This window comes from Chrysochloris asiatica, unplaced genomic scaffold, assembly GCF_000296735.1.
Source record: "Chrysochloris asiatica unplaced genomic scaffold, ChrAsi1.0 scaffold00245, whole genome shotgun sequence".
Taxonomy (NCBI): Eukaryota; Metazoa; Chordata; class Mammalia; order Afrosoricida; family Chrysochloridae; genus Chrysochloris; species Chrysochloris asiatica.
Window position 1 is genome coordinate 2,108,836 of NW_006408763.1, and position 11,662 is coordinate 2,120,497.

Sequence of the window (11,662 nt, forward strand, 5' to 3'; positions counted from 1 at the left end):
ATATGAGTAATTGATGGTCTCTTCCACAGTCTGCCCCTGGCCTTGTTTTCACTGATGATATGGAGAGTTTCCATCTTCATTTTCTGCAGATGTAGTCAATTTAATTTCTATGTATCCCACCTGGTGAGGTCCATGTGTATAGTCGTCTCTTATGCTGTCTCAAGAAGGTATTTGAAATGAACAAATCCTTGGTTTTTCAGAATTCTATCATGCGTTCTCTAGCAACGTTTCTATCACCAAGGCCATATTTTCCAACCACTGATACTTCCTCTTTGCTCCCAACCTTTTGCATTCCAGTCACCGGTAATGAGCAATACATCTTGGTTGCTTGTTTGTAGGATCCTCTATTTGGGTTGTCTCTCATCTCAGAAGCTGACAACATCAGCCATTCTAGAGACTTACCAGAGGGTTTTAGTTGTCACTTTACAAAACACTATTTTATCCAAAGCTTCAGTCTCACTGAGTTGGGATTATGCAGCATTGATCAGTCAAAATGAATCCAGTTGCTGTTGAGTCAGCTCTGACTCACAGCCACCCCATGTGTGTCACAGTGAGACTGTGCTTCACAGGGTTTTCAATGGCTTCCTTTTCAGAAGTCCGAGTTCTACTCTGACACACATGGGATCGCCATTTGTCAGAATCAGCATTACAGCAACTGGTTTATTGGCTAGAGCACCCTCTGGCTTCCCTGAGATTGACAAGGTGAAAGAAACCACTGCTCTGAGTCTCTGTACCTGGAGAACCTTCAGAGGAGACATGTGACAGGATCACTTTTCAAAGGCAAACACAAGGCAGTCGGAATGGCTAGGCTAACTTTCTGTGCTCTCTGGAGATACCTTAATGAGGAGACATCAATCATGAGCTGACCTTCTTGTCCCTTTCTGGCTCCAGCCCCTGTCTAGAGAAGTGAATTTTCTCCCTGTGCTGACTCACCTCTCAAACTGCAGAGTGGAGTTGCAGATTAATTCACTGAAGAAGAGGGAGGCAGAAGAAACCAGCATAATCATGTGCAAAAAATGCACCAAAGTCCTAGAGCAAACAAGTGACATTGCAAAATGTTCTTGGTGTGCCTGTTTTATTATAGAGCAATGAGAAGACAGATAACTCCAACCTTATGATGGATAAAAGGTATCCAGCTATATTTTTCTGTAGATTGTATAGAAGTATTTAGCACCTTCAAAGAAAAACACAACTGTTGAGTACAAAGATAGCAAAGTTCTGATGTTAAGAGTTTCCCATCACAAGCTTGGGGTCAATTCATGGCCCCAATAGACCATACAGAGAAGGATTTTTTGATAACTCAGTGCATTTGTTTTGTGTTTGTTTTCTGGTTTATAGTTTGCTTTCAGAACTCTTGTGGTGCATTGACTAAAACACTAAGCTGCATATTGAAAGGTGGCAATTTGAATCTACCAGTTACTCTATTAGGATGAAAATGTGACAGTTGGCTTCTTAAAGATTACAACCTTGGAACCCCTATTTGCTGTTGAGTCATTTCTTACTCATGTTGTTGTTAAGTGCCGTTGAGTTGGTTCCGACCCATAGTGACCCTGTATAAGGTTTCCAAAGAGAAGCTGGTGGGTTTGAACTGCCAACTTTGTGGATCAAACTGATGTTATGGTCCAGCGCATTATCCTGCAGTGTCACACCAGGACTCCCAGGAACCCCATGTTGTTGTTGTTAAGTACCGTGGAATCGGTTCCAACTCATAGTGACCCTGTACAGGGTTTCCGAGGCTGCAAATCTTTACAGGAGCAGAAAGCCTCATCTTTCTCCTGCGGAACAGCTGGTACTTTCGAACTGCTGACCTTGAGGTTAGCAGCCTGATTCATAACCACTATGTTACCAGAGTTCCTAGGAACCCCTATTGTTGTTGTTAAGTGCCATCGAGTTGGTTCTGACCCATAGCGACCCTGTATAGGGTTTCTGAGGAGCAACTGGTGAGCTTGAACCACCGACCTTGCAGATCAAATGGCTTTGCAGTCTGGCGCATTTAACCTACAGCGCCACCCCAGGACTCCTTGGAACCCCTATAGAGCAGGACTATTCTGTTCTATAGGGTTGTTGCTACAATTTGGAATCCACTGTTGTTGATGATAAGTGTGGTGGAGTTGGTTTAAACTCACAGTGACCCTATATAGGGCTTCCAAGGAACAGCTGGTGAGTTTGAGCCACCAACATTACAATTAACAGTCTAGTGCTTATCCTACAGTGCCACACCAGGATGCCAACTGGTCAGTGGCAGTGGGTACAGTTTGTTCCGATGTGTCCAGAGACCAATTTCCCCATCTCTGTAAATGTTTGACTCTTGCTTCTTCCCCTTTTATGCATTTAGCAATTTTATTGTTCTACAAACTCAATTTGGGGGTTCGTCGTGATGTGTCATGATGTGATGAGTCGGGTTTCCAGGGTTTCCAAGGCTGTAAATCTTTATGGGAACAGACAGCCTCATCTTTCTCCCGTGGAACAGCTGGTAGTTTCGAACTGCTGACCTTAAGGTTCGCAGCCCGATTTGTAACCACTACACTACCAGAGCTCCTTATTTGGGGTTTAGCAGAAGAAATAAAATAAGGAAGCCAGTGCTGTGAGCAGCTCTGATGGACTCTGCAGTAGAAGAGTGCTCAGATTCTATAATTAAGTGAGTTGTTGCTAAGTACCACCCAGTCGGTTCTGACTCATAGTGACCCTCTATAGGGTTTCTGAGGAGCGGCTGATGGATTTGAACTGCCGACCTTGGAGTTCAAACTGACCTTGCAGTCCATTGCTTTATCCTACAGAGCAATGACAGTGGGAGATTACCTACTATTTTAAATTATCCTTGCCAAGCAGTGTGAGGAGACCTGAGGACTCCTGGGCCCAGAGTCAGTGGCGTGGCCACGGAGGACTCAAGTGGAGAATGGAGCTGCCAGCTGATGGGAAGAGAGGGCATGTGCACAAGAACACCCACACGTGACTGGGACCAGATGACTGGATGATCAGAGCTCAACCAGGAGAAGAAAGAAGAGGGGGGAAAAAAGAAAAAAAAAAAGATTGAGCTGATTCAATCTGATGAATCAAAAGAGGCAACAAATCCTTACAGCAAGAAACATTCCCACCCCCTCCACACACAGAGTAGACAGAGATGGGCAACTTGGACATTGGATACCCAAATGGGGAGAGGGGGACTACAAAGGCAAGAAGTGACTGGCTTACAAGCTTTCAAGAGGGAACCTAGAGCTAGGGGGCATGGAGGAAGGCAGAATCACCAATCTGTCTAGGTGGAGCTGATGAAATGAAAGACAGATGGGTTACTCGCTATACTGTAGTGAATAATGGTTATCAAGACAGATTGTGAGGGTTGGAAATGCAAAGGTAGACGTTTTGTAGCAAGGAAGGGAGTACTTATTTCTCCAGTCTAGGAGCAGAGGTCTCTGGGACCACCAACAGAGAAGAGCCTAGAGCGGGACCCTACCCAGAGAAGCAGGGATGCCTGAGATGGAGACAGAGACAATGATGTGGATGGAGTGATGAAGCGGCTGGGGACTTTGGATCCAGAGAGGGAGAAGATTGTGGGCCAAGACTGGGGAGGGGGAAGGGTTTCTAGAATATACCCTTTGGTAGGAAGATGATGCATGGAGGGGATTGGAACCATAGTAATGAAATGATATACGATGGAATGAATGCAAGACTAAAGTTCTCTCATGTAAACTATCATATAATTCACAATAAAATATTTAAAATAATAATAATAATGCATGGAGGGGATTGTAACCATGGGAATAAAATGATATATGATAAGATGGATGTAAAACTAATGTTCTCCCATGTAAACTATCACATAATTCAAAATAAAACATTAAAAAAAAAATTATCCTTGCCACTTCAACTGCTGTTTACTCAGTGGTACAAGTGCAGATCTACCCTGAGCCTTCAGGGTTTATCCATTTAAAAATCTGTTTACATAAAGACAGTCCAACCTGCAAGGCTGGGCTTGGAGCCAGTGGCAACAGGAATGCTAGGAACCACAAGGTCAGGTGTGGTAGAACCTCCAAGGGTAGCTACGGCCTCACAATCAGCCTGGTTCTTGGGGGGTAGGGTGGGGGAGTGGGTACCTGGGGAAATGCTACCCTACAAAAGGGTCAGAAGTCAATTTGAGGTTTCCAGTGCTGTGGGATCAACACTGGACTGCTAACCATTCAAACCCACCATTTGCTCCTCAGAAACCCTATACAGGGTCTCTACGAGTCATAACCAGTGCTTTCTACATACTTAACAACAACAACAATCCCTTTCCCCTGGTGGAGTTTAGACTTAAAACAATAGTGGTGTGGATGGTGCAGATTTTCTAAAGGCAGGCAGTGCTGAAGTGGTTAGGACTTTGATCCCTTAGCTCCATGGGTCTGGGCTCAAATCCCTTCAATCACCACTGAGACTTTGGGTTCTATGTCGCAGGGTATCTCCTCTGTAAAAATGAGGTTTTGCTGTCTACCGTCCAGGATTACTTGCGAGGAGGGAAAAATGAATGAAGCAGCATATGCCAAGCATTTAGCCTCTTGTCAGTTCAGTCGTTGGTGGCTTTATTATTAGTATTATTTGTCATCAACATCACTAACCAACATTATGTAGCTAATTTGACCAGTCTGGTATGGCCCTAAGAAAGCTCACCCAAAGGGGCCTTGCAGCTGGCCTCAGAGCCCTTTACAAGGCAGGGCGCTTGATTCCAGCAGGGCTTAATTAGAAGGTACTGCCCTAGTGTCCGCTTCCTCTTTTACCTCACCTTCCAAGCAGGGTCCCCTGAGGCCCATTACAAACAACCGCTTCTGATTGCAAGAGCAGTGCTTAGGAGCTGAGCCAGACTCCAACTCGCTGAGTCACACTGCAGGATCAGCCCAGTTCGTTACCATGACAAAAGCAGGCTGCAGTAGGCAAGATGAACGGCCACGGTGTAGGGAATATTTTCTGAGGCGATTTTAGTGAAGTTTTCTGTTTAATTTGTTTGGGTGAAGGAAGGGTGGGGTGAGTGTTAACATTATTTACTAATGGCGTATCACCCACCTGACCCCTCCAATAGGGCTTTGGTTTTGCTGAGTCCCTTCCAAACTTCTCAGTGGGTCAGCCTCTTAACCCCAGCCACTCCCCTAAGTGGGTCCTAAGGGGATATCTGGTACCCAGTGGAGGGGGTCTGTGGCTGTGCAAGGGAAGCCTGTGTGTCTGAACTGATCCTGTTTTAGGTGGAATTATGGGAACAGGAAGGACCCCTGGTAGGGTAGTGGATTATGAGCTGGGCTACTAACCTAAAGGTCAGTAATTCAAATCTACCAGTCTCTCCACAGGAGAAAGGTGAGGCTTTTTGTTCCCATAAAGATTTACAGCATTAGGAATCCTACATAGGGTTGCTATGAGTCTGAACCAACTAGATGGCACACAGCTACTACCACCATGGGAACAGGGGAGAAAAACATTTATTTCTGCCTGAGATGAACAGTGTGTAGTAAAAGGAAGTGACTTGCAATAAGGACTATGAAATTGAGATCTATTTTGCACACTTGCTGTGGATATTTAGTTGTTTCTGTTAATACCACCACCTACTTGGGCCTGGCCCATAATGACGCTTATTTTTTAAAAATGCTTCATCATTATCCCTGTTTTCTCTCTTTTAAAATCTTGGAAGGGTGAGATTCAGGGAAAGTGGTTTCTTTCTTGCAAATATTGCAATGTTCCCTTAAAATGACTGGAAAATCAAAAGTAACTTTGCAACTAGTAAATTTCCCAAGGGGTGTGTCAGGCAAACAAAACAGTGAGATATTTATTGGATCATCTGGATCTCTCTTGATTTGAGGTTGGCTTTTGAGTTTGTCTTGAGTGAATTTGAGAAATAAATTCTCAGAGTGGCACTTATTTAAAGAACGAGACCCAAAAAAAGACTCGAATGGATGTATATGCCAGTTAGGATAGATTGACATTGGTCTGCATTATTGATAAATCATCAGGAAATGCTGCTTGGGAACATTTTCTTTCTTCATCAGCAAGAATTTTTTGAGCCTTTATTGGCTCTAGTATGTCATAAGGTATTCATGATTGTCCTGTTTCTTTTGGTTTTGTTGTAACCTTGGGTAAATAAATATCTATCATCATAAGAAAACTGAAGGTGAGAAAGGAGAAGGTATACTGAGGGGTCCTCTGGCCTATGCCTCCCTTCATTTAGAGATACTATTGTACAGCAAGATGGATTGGCAAAGTGGCATCATCAGTGGGCTCAAGCGTGGCAACAATTGTGAGATTGGCCCAGGATTGGGCAGTGTTTCATTCTGTTATGCATACGTTAGCTAGCTCAATGGTACCTAATAACAACAACATTGTACTTTATACTAACAAGAGAGAACTTCTGAAACTGAGGTTCCTGAATTTTTAAAATTATAACTTATTTCCCTTCCCTTCCCCAGAGATTTTTCTTACACATCACTAGGGACTCTTATAAGTATCTCAGTCTGTCTCTAATAAAGAGTCCTGGTGTGGCACTGTGGATTAATGAGCTGGGCTACAAAGTCTGTTTGAACCACAAGGTCAACGGTTCAAGCTGCTCCTCAGAAATCCTATACAGAGGATTGCTATGGGTCGGAACTCACTCAGCGGCACTTAACAACAGCATCAACAACAGTAGTTTCTCCAGGAAATAAATAATATCCATACACAGGTCTAAGATTTTGATTTGGGTATTCTCTCAGACTCCTCTTTCCCTGACTGGGGTGATTCTTATTTTGAAATCATTGTTGAACATTTACTCTCTGCCTGAGCAATCCTATGTGCTGTAGGCCACTCAGGTCACCACATGCTCTGAGCACCAGCTCCTCGCACAGCGCCTACACAGTGACACCCTCTTGTTCTAGAACATACCAGTAAAATATCCATGCTGACCATGTTTGTTTTCTTTTCTAAAAGGTGTTTCAGTAGAACAGTTGGCAATAGCAAGTGAATACTCCATAGTAAATCATTTCAGAGGACACAAATCCCAGGGATGAATATTCTTCTTAAAGGTTGAATTATCCCTTTTCTGTTGAAGGCCCACCTAGCCAAATGATACTGTACCTGCTGGTTCTTCTAGAGTGTGGAAGACTTCTCAACCCACAGATTGAGCAAAACTGAGGGCATTTGCCTTTGTAAGCTTAGTTAATATCAGAAGTGATTGGTAGAGTAGAGGCTGCCTTTGAACTGCCTGTGAGGGATTTATTTCCAGTGTTGACATTTCCTTATCTTTGCATCTATTATTGAAGGGCTCAGGCTGTTCAGGGACCTTTTCTTTCTTTCTTTCTTTTTTTTTTTTTCTGGCACCAGAGTTTAGGACTTTTTAATGTGTCCCAAAGTCACTGAAGCAAAAACCATGATAAAATATCCTGCTTGCCTTTACATCCCCCAACTAAAAAAAAACTATTTGTAGGAAAAAAAAAAATGGTTTTGTACATGGTATAAAATATAAATTCAAATCCAGCCAAAACCATAGGGCGGCTCCCTTTGAAATGTGTTCTGTAAGATTTCTAAGTAGACCACAGGGCTACTGTCTCAGAATGCCTTCAGAAGGGTCTGTCATGATTCAATAACAGAGTAAAAACTCCAGAGTCCTTGCTTTCAAATAGAAGAGGGAAAAGACAAGGATAGGAAATGTGCTCAAGCTTCGTCTTCTTTCCTTGTGGCTTGTGATCGCCTTCTCCTCTGCCTCCCTCGAAGCCTCCTTGCTGTCTAAATCCTCCCTGGCCTCTGCCACCAAATCCACCCTGGACTCCTCAGCCATGGCCACTTGGGCCTCCAAATCCTCCTCAGCCTCCACCTCATCCAGTGAAGCCACCTTTTCCCTTAGGCTTGGCCCAGTCCAAAGTAACTTTGTTTCCATCAGTTTCTCCATCCTCCATGGCCTCCTTGGCGGCTTTAGCATCTTCCTCACTGTTGAAGTCTACAAATCCAAACCCTTTGGAGGAAACTGTTTTGCAGTCTGTGACTATCCTGTCTTGAACAGAATCATCAAATGACTCCTTCAATGTTTCCTCAGTTGTGTCCTCAGACAGACCTTTGACAAACAGTGTTTTGGATGACAGGTTTCTCGCATTAAGGATCCCCTGGATCCTTGCAATTCCAGCCTGAAGCCTCTGCCCTCAATTTCTCTTTTATTCCAAGAATTTAAAGCTTCTTTAGCATCTTCACATGAAGCAAATTCTATAGCTGCATACCCTCTAGATTTGCCGTTTTGATTCTGAGGCACCCTGATAGCAGTTGCCTTCTCAAACACTTCCTGGAGAGTTTCTTCTGTTACATTGCAGGAGAGGTTACTGAAAACCAGTGTTTTTGATTCACCACTCCAGGTGCTGGTCTTCCCGCCTCTGTGGTCTTGATTTGGACCTTTCTCCCCAGTGTAGTACAAGGATATAGAATGGCCATCAATCTCTGTTCCTTGCTTTTCTTCAAAGGTTTTCTCAGCATCAGCTTCTGTCTTGAATTCAAGATAAGCAATCCCTTTACTTCCATCTTTGCTGACTAATCTGATCTCCAAGGCATCTTCAAACACTTTTAATTCATCCTGAGTGACTTTGTAAGGCAAGTTTGTGGCCAAAACTGTTCTGGCATCTCAGTCTTTCTTACTGTCATTTCCCTTTGGTCTCTTTAATTTCATTACCAAAGATTTTTAAGCCAGTGAGTTCCAAGGCTTTTTCCAGGTCTTCAGCAGAATCAAAATCCACATAGCCAAATTTCCTAGTCATACCAATTTTGACATCCAGGACAAGATCATTTTTAGCAAAAAGGTCACTGAGACCAGTTTTTAATTCTGGAGAAGACTTGTTACAATTCAAGTTTCCAACAAATATATTTAAAGCTGTAGTAAGTTCTACGGCTTCCACTTTCTGCTTCTTGGCTTCAGGAGCGACTTTCTGTTTGTCCACTTCTTTCTTTCATTTTCCTGGTACTTTAACAGGCTCTGGGTATGATTTGAAAGCATCTTCCTCCTTTTCTTTGTCATCCTCATCTTCCTCATCATCTTCCTCTTCCTCCTCCTCCTCATATTCTTCATTGTCATTGTCATCCTCAGCCACACTCTTGGCTTTCACAGGTACCTCCTTGGCAGGAGCTTTCTTGCCTTTTGCCGGGGTAGTGCCCATGGCCTCTTTTTCAGAGTCATCTTCTTCATCCTCCTTGTCATCCTCATCATCTTCATCATCATCATCATCAACCTCATCATCATAGTGAGGGGCAGCTGCTCCTTTCATCATGAAGGGCTCAAATTCATCCTCATCATCTTCCTAGTTGCTCTCTTCTTTCTTGGCATTCTCGCCATTCTTTGGCCCCTTGGCTGGAGGAGCTGCTCCCTTCTTACTGGGGGTCACCACCACTGTTTTGCCTGGCATGGTTCCCTTCTTGCCAGGTGTTGCTGCTGCTTTGGCTGCTGTAACTGTCTTCTTAGCTTGCTTGGCAGCTGCCTTCCTGCCAGGGGTGACAGCTGCCTTCTTGGCCGGTATGGCAACTACCTTTTTTTGTGGGGGAAACCACCACCCTCTTTGATGGCAGTGCTTTTTTTTTTTTCTTCTTCCTTTTTTTTTTCTGAGGAATGACAACCTGTTCTCCATTACTTTCTTCTTCTTCTGACAGTTCCTCATCCTCACTGTCTTCTTCTACCTCCTTCGGGGAAGGAACCAGCTTCTTAAAATCACTTTGATTTTTCCCGGGTTTCACGAGCTTCACCATGATGACGGTTGGGGACGGTGGAGGATGTGGAGGACAAGTGGTGCAGATGAGACTTTGGGAACCCACATGATATCCAAGGCAGCCACGGAGCTGGAGTGCGCATGCTTAGCTACCAACTAGAGCTCAAAACTCCAGGGCCCTTTTCTTATGTAGGCATCCATTTCCTGGGTTGTCCACTATGGGTTGTGATTTTGGACACAGCAGTCTTACTTAGTGAATTTTTAAAGGATTTAAATACTTTTTTTAGTGTGTTGTTTTTTATTTCCAAAATTTCAGTGGTTTTAAGATTGTAGCTGAAACATTTCACAAGTGGGTACATTTAAAAATAGCATAACAGTTCATTCAATCCATAGATTAAAAATCAAGCCACTTCTCATAATTGAGAAATGATACTTGGAGCACTAGCCAGCTGTGTCTGCAGTCACCAGAAAAAAATGCCGTGGCTGTGAAAAAGCCTCTGGCCTTAACCTCTGAGCATGCAGTTTTTTTAGGAGCATTTTTAGCACAGAGTCCCTGAAGACATTCTGTGAAGAACATAACTGTTAAAAGTTTCTTTTTCCTATGGAGTTTTTATTAGTATTATTTTCTGGAAATTTAGTCACAGGAGTTGATCCATTAGCCCCATGTTTATTTTTGTCACAATCATAAAAAAGTAGAGGCAGGTTAAAGATATAGACAAGGCCTGTTATTAGTTGTGGGCAAGTACATTCTGCCTCCTGGTAACCCTGCATAGACACAGTAGAACCACTCCGCAGAGTTTTAAAGGCTGTGACCTTTTGGAAGCAGGTTACTAGACATATCTTCAGAGTTGCATGTCTTTAAATTAGAAACCAAGTGATTAATAATTTGCATTATCCAGGGACTTCTAAGAACAAGGCCTAAAACAACAGCAAAAAAAAAAAAAAAAAAACAATATGAGAGACAAGGACTAGTGGTTCCTTATTTCCAAAATCCACTATGGTCGACTTTTATTATCACTTATCCCTTACCAGGACTTCTGGTGTGGCATTGCCAGTTAATGTGGTAAACTGCAACATCGGTTTGGGCCATTAAGGCCGGCAGTTCTAACTCACCAGCTGCTCCTTGGAAACCCTGTACAGGGTCGCAATGAGTCGGATCCTGACTCGATGGCACTTAACAACAACAAGCATCCTTTATCAGAGGCGTTCTTACTGACTCTTTCCTTCAAAATCTGTAAGATCCCCACCCACCACCATCACCAACACTGCTAATAAAGCCTCAATACTGCTAATAAAGCCCCTGGTGTATTCCAAGCCTACTGGCGGCCATGTTCCCTCCAAACCTGTAGACTACCAGAGCCTGAGGCTGAGGGAGCCCTTTCCTTGCAAAGAAAACACTGCCAGGATGGGGTAGGGACAAGAGATGGAAAGGGAGGAAGGGTGTCCCCATCTGTAGTCAAGTGGATCTACTTGCTATGACTCTTCTATCCATAGTCTTTGTCACTCCCACTCAATGGTTGGGTGAAGTCATGTAATTAGGATATACAAGGACTCTAACTCAGGAATTGGTCATTTTGTCATTCTTCTGGGTTAAAAACAAGCCATCTCAGAAGCAGGAAAAGATTACAGGACCATTCAGAAACAAAAAACACAAGATGCCTATCCAGAAAAGAAGTGGCAGTGGAGGCAGTAGCATTGAGTGACAAAGCAGAGGACTTCCCAACTCACAGACAGAGTAAAGCTTAGTGCCTTGGGAAGGAGGCTGGCTTGCAGAACAAATCCTATGGGCAGTTATCAACAGCACTAACAGAGCTCTTTAACACTTGCCTGAGCAGGGCAGAGGGTATGGGGCCACATGACGAAGAGGCTGAAGACAAGAGTGAGGTGTTCCTATAGTATGGCTAGGAAGAGGCATTCATGACCAGAGAACTTCTGTATCCTGAGTTGTTTCTGATCCGGAATTGTACTATGTTCACTTCTCCAATGAACCCCATAAC

The 11,662-nt window shown here is 43.6% G+C and overlaps 1 pseudogene; it reads right to left on the reverse strand.

Annotated features, from left to right (window-relative positions):
* Positions 1-7,547: 7,547 nt before the first annotated feature.
* LOC102831820 lies at positions 7,548-9,705 on the reverse strand (annotated as a pseudogene).
* Positions 9,706-11,662: the final 1,957 nt, after the last annotated feature.